Raw genomic sequence first — 7,785 nt, 5'->3', positions numbered from 1 at the left:
GAAAGAGAGAGAGAGAGAGAGGGAATGTAAGAAAGAAGCCCTCCTTCTATGGAGGATGGCATACAAATACTTTCAAGCCACTGGGTCTAGGACTTGAACCGCACAGTAGGTCAAGCAGGATACACCACCTTTTACCACAATGCCACTGGCTGGTCTAATAGTTCATTTCTTTGTAGAACTAGGTAATGTTTTATTATGTTGATAAGCCACAGTATATTTATCAATTCACTTACTGAAGAAAATCTTGGTATCTTTCTTGTTTTGACAATTATGAATAAAGCATTAACAGATTTTTTGGCTTTGGGCCAGATTGCTATTGATTACTTATATAATAAATGCATATATAACGAATGTCAACCCTTTAGCATGCACTATGGTAGATATTGAAATATATGTTACAACTGCTATGACATCAGGGGCCAGCTCTAGAGACTAGTGGTTAGGGAACAGAATCCCACATGGCAGAACACAGTTTGAATCCTGGCTCCAGAGGCTTGAAAAACATGCAGGCACATGTGTGTGCATGCCCCAAATCCTGACAAGAGAGAGAAATTAGGGAGAATGGATCATGTTGATGATCATGCTCCATTGCTGGATGCTTTCTCCCTCTTCATCTCTCTCTGTTCCTCTGTCTTTCTCAAATAAGTTCAGAAAAAAAAAAGGAATTGTTATGACCATTGAGAGGAAAATAAGAAATTTATAACCTCCCCATAAAGATAGTTATAACAGTAACAGCAACAATAATAATGACAATACAACAATTGTAACACTAGTATGTAGTGTATTTATGATAGAAACATTGCTAGGGGCTTGAAAGGTGCACAATGTTTTCTCAATTACATGACATTCTGAAAATTCATAAATCGATTTATAGATTTCCCAGGCAAAAGAAAGTTTCCAAAAGAAGAAATAAATCCACATTACAAATACCACTGAGAGGTCATGAAGTACTGAAGAAGTTTTATTGAATTTTATAATTAGGAGTTTATTAGTATACTTAAGAATTATGCTTAAATGGAAGGCTGATAACAAAGGCTGGCTACAGAAAGTTTAGGACTGACATGACAGTAAGAATATAGAAAGGAAACAGTTACAAGAATCTCAGTAAAATAACAGCAATAAAAAGAATAAAGCAGCTTATATTTATTGATATAGTTTTCAGGAACTCTTTCTGTACATCAAACATTATTCCAGCCATTTTATGTCTAATGAGTAATTTAACCTTCACACTAAAACAGCAGAGAAACTATATTATCATTATCCTCAATTTTCAGATGAGAAAACAACACTGAAGGGCAGAGAGGTTGAGTAATTTATCCTATGTGAGACAATTTGTTAGAGTCCAAGTTAGAATACGAACTCATTTGGTTCAAGAGCCTAATATCCACTTCACTATACTACCTGTTGGCTTATGGAAATGAGCATCCTTAGATAAAAAATTAGCGAGAGTACGTTGTGGACATTCTAACAGAGCCAACTGGAACATGATTGCACAGCGCAATTTTACTGTGAATTTTTCTTTGTCCTGTCAACATTTCACATACTTTTTCTGTTGTCTTCCCCTCCCTGCAGAAAATTTCCAAAGCAATTCCACCCTAATTTATTTTAGGCCATTTTTTGACACCATATATAGACTCTGGAATCTGATGACACTATTTCTGCTAGCGCTATTATACTAACCTGCACCACTACCTCTGAAATTATTCTACAGTAAGTTCCCATTAACAAGTACTCTATTGAGAGAACACAAGTGAGCCTGTTTTATGTCTCTATGAAAGAGATTACTTTTCCTTGAATCCTGCTTCTGAAACATGAAATTGTATGATGTGGAGGACTAACCAAATCTACTCCATGCTACCACTTCCTGTTTTGTACTTCAAGTTGTGTTTTTGTTGTTGTTGTTGTAGTTGTTGTTTTTGCTTTTATAATCTATGCATTTATTCCTTCCATGAGCAAGGGAGACACAAGGAGAAAGAGAGAGAGAGAGTGAGAGAGAAAAAGACAGCACCCACCCACCGCAGCCTCAGGCAGTCCTGGATGGGGCATGCACATGCCCAGAATGCTCAGAGAGGTCTCCACATGCAAGCCTGGAAGCTTCTCATGTATATTTTACTGCTGTGCTACATCTCACTAACGTCTTCAGACAGTTATCACTCAGTTGGCAACTCTTATATTCATTTTTTAAAATATCTCATGTATGCTTTATAATGAAAGCTGTGTATACTTAAAAAAATTAAATCCCCAAAGAGAAGATTTACAGCCTTTTACAGTATTCCATTTATATTTTAATGCAATTGCATTAAATGGAGTTAAACGAATGTCTGATCTCTGTTTTTTCAGCGAATACTAATGCATATTATCTCAATTAACCAATACAACAGCCTGACAAGCTAAGCCCCATTATACAGATAAAGATATTAAAGATCAGAGAAGTTATTCACTTGCTTCAGTAATTTGGAAGCTAGCATGTTCAGAAAATTGGAATCTAATCATAAATGTCTTTTACGTGAACAATACCAGAAAGAATGTATTAAAGGCCTGCAAAAAGCAAGAAAAAAAAATCTCTCTCTCTCTCTCTCTCCCCCTATATACATACACACACACATATATATACGTATATATATATATATATATATATATATATACACACACACACACACACACACACACACACACGTATATAACGTTCAATTGCATTAATCTTGAATTCATTGTTTATATATACACATTTAATTTCTGTGTCTTTTCTGAAAATCCATTTTAAAAGATCTAAATAATTCAAACAGGCTTCTGTGAATTATACTCCTCTATACTGTACTTATAAAATGTTTTACAGAAGAAATGGCCCAATTATTTTTTCCTTTTCTTGAATCCTTTTCATATAGTGTTTCTTCGAATGTGCTGATTCTGCCCTGTATTTTAAAAAGAATATTAACAAGGCAGCCTCGGATGTACTTTCCAACTCTATACCCTTAATTCTCTATTTGTCTTCTCTTGAATAGTCACAAAGGGTTTTGTTCATTAGTTTTAATGTTCATTACTGACCACCGAAATAAAATAGTTTTTACTTTATTTAAATAAAGCAGAAATCTGTATTTTCGGGTTTATATATTCATTTTATGATGCACAAATACTTTTCATATTGGGTGATTTAGTCTGGATTTTGCTGTCTCTCATTACACAAGAGAAAGACATTCATTGCTAATATGGAGAAAATGTTTACACATGTAATAGAAGTAATAATCATAAGGTGGCCTCTGAATAAAGCAAATCCCACAAAAATATCTATGAACATTTCATTAATATTAGAATTATATATACTTTTAATATCCAGAAAGCCTTCTCGATAAAAATGGAGTCATCTTATTTAGCCATACTATTAATTTGCTTTAGCAACATTAAAATTGGAGAAATAAACAATTGGAAATGAAACATTTGGCACATTCCGGTGTAAAAGGATTAAAAGTTAGCTCATGCTTGAAGGAAAATAATAAACACTGAAGAATTACTCCCTAAATATTTTTCTCATCTCCTACCAAGATTATTTTTACAGGACTTGATTCTTCATTTAATTATCTAACTCTCCTCAATTATCCCAATCACATCTTTTCTGCATTTTTGTTCTTCTGCATACTATTCCCTTATGTAGCTGCCTCATGATTGCTCTTCCTAGAAGCAGTAACTCAGTTGCCCTCATGCCTAGCAGTATTTTCCAGGTCGTATTCTCTCCTGGATTGCCTGTTAGGGAAGAGACTTTCAATGTTTATGTGATTTCCAGCAATGCTTTTGTGCAGAGTACATACTAGCTTCTATTTCAAGGAGGGAATTGATTCGATAGGCAGTGCCGTGTTTAAACTTTAAAATTTCTGTTTAATTATTAAGATCTAGTTGACACTGTTTGGCTGACTTTCACATGGACCCTCTGCTAGCTCAGTGACGTGTAGTTCTGCCTTGAAGAGAGCATTCTGCATCACAAAAGGAACTACTGCTAGCCTTTGTAAAAATGAGTGAAGAAACTACTTCTAGGTGGGAGAACATGTTTCCAGATGTAATGGAAGTAATAATCACTAGGGGAGAGGGAAATGAGAAAACAATACCCTTTAAACTCATGGCACACTGGATGAATACGCTGAACCTCAGCACTTCCATCCCCTCACCCAGGGGCCTTTGTACAGTGATCAACCTGCACAACTGCACACAGACTTTCGAACTCATGTTACCTTGTTGCAGATGCCTTTATGAAAACTAGGACAGGGACATCATTTGTTTTTGTAAAACATATCATGTGGATTCAAAGTACTCTCTTTTTACAAAAAAGTTTCATTGCAAGCCATCCCTAACTTATGATCAGATTGTATTTTAAAATGTTCTTTGTGAAGTCACATTTTCTTACACAAACGGAGCTGTACGTCGGCATCAAAATTCTATTCAATTTTATTTCCAAAATTACTCATTTCAACCTAAACAAAAAATAAGTAATCTTCTATCTCCTGCAAGAGTAGGGTGATATTAATCACACAAGGTTATTTTAAAGGTAACTGGAAAGAATTGGTATACTCCTGACCACAGTGTTTGATATCTAAGACAGAGACATAGCCAGGTTCTAAAATCAGGGGGCTCACTTGGAGAGATGGGTCTTTGGAAGTGACTTTTCTTTCCTACTTTGGTGACAATATCATTTGTTGTTGTCATTATAACCCTCACATCAACATAACTTGATTCTCGTTAGTGTATACATGTATGTGTGTGAGTGTGTGTGTGTGTGTGTGTGTGTGTGTATACACATAGCACATGTATTAGTATATATCTTCTAAAGATAGACTCCCAACAGGTGACTTTATTATTAATATGAAAGACTTAAGTACATACATGCACACAAAATTTAAATAGTACTTTTTTCTGTATTTCTTCTTACATCTCTTTCTAATATCCTTTATGTCCCTTTCCCCAAACTCAAGAATCCAGAGCCCTGGAGCTACTTCAAGCCTCTCATTAAAGCTTCCCAAAGAAGCCCGTTCCCAAACTTGACCTAACCATTGCTTCTTCACAGTGATCTCATTTAGTCATTTTTACACCTTACTAGAAGCCCCCATTCTTTCAAAGAATTGGTTTTGACTGTGTATTACAAAGAAATTCAATTATTGAACAGATTTATGTGAGTATATGAATGACTGCTAGCTTCTTAACCCTACATATGGTTACATTAGAAAGAGAAGAAAGTGGTAGCCAAAAATATCTTTAATCAATAGACTTTTAGAGACCTGTAATTCAACAAAGAAGAAAAACACATATAATGTCAGAAATCTTGGATGAGAGTAAGAAGTATCACCTTTAATCAAGAAATAAATTCTTCTCCTTTCTCCTATTATTAAGTCCTTAAATACTCCCTATTTTTCAATTTTGATAATAATAATCATCTATTTCTAAACCCTTAGCTTTGTACTTAATAGCTCTAGGTATTTGGTTGATCTTTAAATCACGAGTTGGTGAGCAACCCAGCAAAGGTTCCACAGATAAATGGAAAGCTAAGATTAGCAGGCCCAGAGTCATTTATGTGTCATGATGTCTGTAAAGTAGGTTTCTACACACCAAGAAATCGTGATCTGCTCAAAAGCTATGTTCAACAGTGGTATAATAAGCCTAGCAACAGATTATGCTATATGAAATAAGGTCATTATCTAACATTTGGGAATCCACAGAGAGTATAAGATATCTCTTTAAGTTGCTTATTGATTTCTCAAAAACTTAGGCTCCCCATATAATTCCTAGGCCCATCTAAATTGTTCTTGCTGGAAGTTTTCTAGGCAAGAAAGCAACTAAATATTTTGGATATTATGAATTATTAGTAGAGATGATTTATGAATTTTGTGGAGATACAAAAAAAATAGTTAATGCTATAAAAATATGGCCAATGGATATTTTTACTAACCCACACTCAACTGAATCAGTAGATTGACTTCAATAGGAAACTCAACTAAAAAAGGAAATGTGATATTTGAATATGACTATAGCTTAACAGTTGCTTTCTTAATTTCTTTTCCCTGAAGAACAACTATGCCCAGTGAATTGTTGAAGCCCCATTAATTTGCCTGGCCAAATGTGCATACTCAACCATCTAAACCAAAAATAGTCAATTGGAAGGAAGAAATGACTTTTAATAGATTGGCGTTTTGAGCCGGTGTACAAAGGTGGATAGATTACAGCAATTCATTTAAATTTCCTGGTTCCATGTGCATGTTAATGAATCCATGTGATGACTCAGAAGAACCCTCTGATATTCAGAGTGTGTCAATCACATTCTGATTTATTCACTCCGTTCCGAGAGCAGGGCAGCTTTTCAAGGCTGGGCCACTGAACAGGGGAAGCTTTGTGAGTGCTTAGACTCCTCTGCTGGCCACCTGCTCTTCTCTTTGGCTTCCACATAAGTAGCTTTGTTCCAGGGATGCTGGCATGTGCTCAATACAGTTTAGGACAAGATTAATACCGTGAACTGACATGACTTTCTTGGCAGCCCTTGTCTTTTTTTCTAACACACTCCACTCACTTACGATGTCTAATATCATCACTCATACAACACGGGGAAATTCTCATTTTCTCTCCTCATGTAACACTCCAGCTGAAAATCACATAGTTACTGAAAGTTTTGTCACTTTTGAGATACATACTATAACAAAATAAATTATGATAAGATGATACTAGGAAGAATTTAACAACAATGTGAGGAGAAAATATTTTGATGCTCAGTTTATTTTTCCTGGTCCTAAGTAATCACTATACTTTATTATTCAGTCAAATGCTGGATTCTTCATTTAACAGATTGATCTTTTCAGAAAAGAGGTATTTCATTTACTCGGTTATTTTAACCTGTGGAAACTCGAGGTGAAATGTTATGGGTAAAGAACTGCTGTGTGGAATTTGACTAGGAAGTGTTCAGTTATCTATAGGAAGAGCATGAATTACTGTGTCCAGTTCTCCTATAGCTTACAACAAATTGTCATTGTTAGAGAAAAACAGTTGAATGTAGAGTCTTGACAGTGATCTTGTTATCAATTCTCTACTTAAGAAGATATTTTTTTTCAAGAGAGTTTTGCTTATAAGAGTGTATGAATTCACCAGAAAGACGAGAAACAGAGTGAGAGAAAGTGAGAAATCACTCCCCAGGAATGATGGCCACAGCACAATCTCTTCTCTCCTCTTCTCCTCTCTCCTTTGGGCAAACATACGCCTGGCATGATTTTCAAGCCACCTGGTCCAGGACTCAATCCACAGTTGGCCAAGTGGGAGTACAGTGCCTTAATTACTATACTACCTGCTGGCCCCTTAAGAGGATATTACAGGGACTAGCAGATAGTGTAATGGTTACATTGTTGGACTCCCATGTAATTGACCACAGTTCGAATCCTGGGCCCAGTGACTTAAAACTCAAGCTGGATATGCGTGTGTATGAGCCCAAAACCCCAAAAGGAGAATGGAGGAGAAAGGCTTGCAGCATGGCCATCCCCCTGGTGGGGAGGTGGGGGGTGGGGGTGTCACTTCTCCCTTCCCATCTCTGTCTCTCTGAAAAGCTCATACACCTCATAGCAGAAAAATCTCTCTAAAAAAGAAAAGGTAGTACAAATTAAATACAAAGTGAATACACAGCTAATTGAAAGGAAGTGAGAACAAAGGCAAAAACCTCTTAGTAGTTATGTCCTCTAGTGCAAAAGATGGCAAAGGCCAAGGATGGGCTCACTTTTGGTTCAGTAAATAGGAAAAAGGGCTACTTCATCAACAATTAGCAGGAAT

The sequence above is a fragment of the Tupaia chinensis genome, unplaced genomic scaffold (genome assembly GCF_000334495.1).
Source record: "Tupaia chinensis unplaced genomic scaffold, TupChi_1.0 Scaffold000707_1, whole genome shotgun sequence".
NCBI classification, from domain to species: Eukaryota; Metazoa; Chordata; class Mammalia; order Scandentia; family Tupaiidae; genus Tupaia; species Tupaia belangeri.
Note: the sequence above shows the minus strand (reverse complement) of the source record.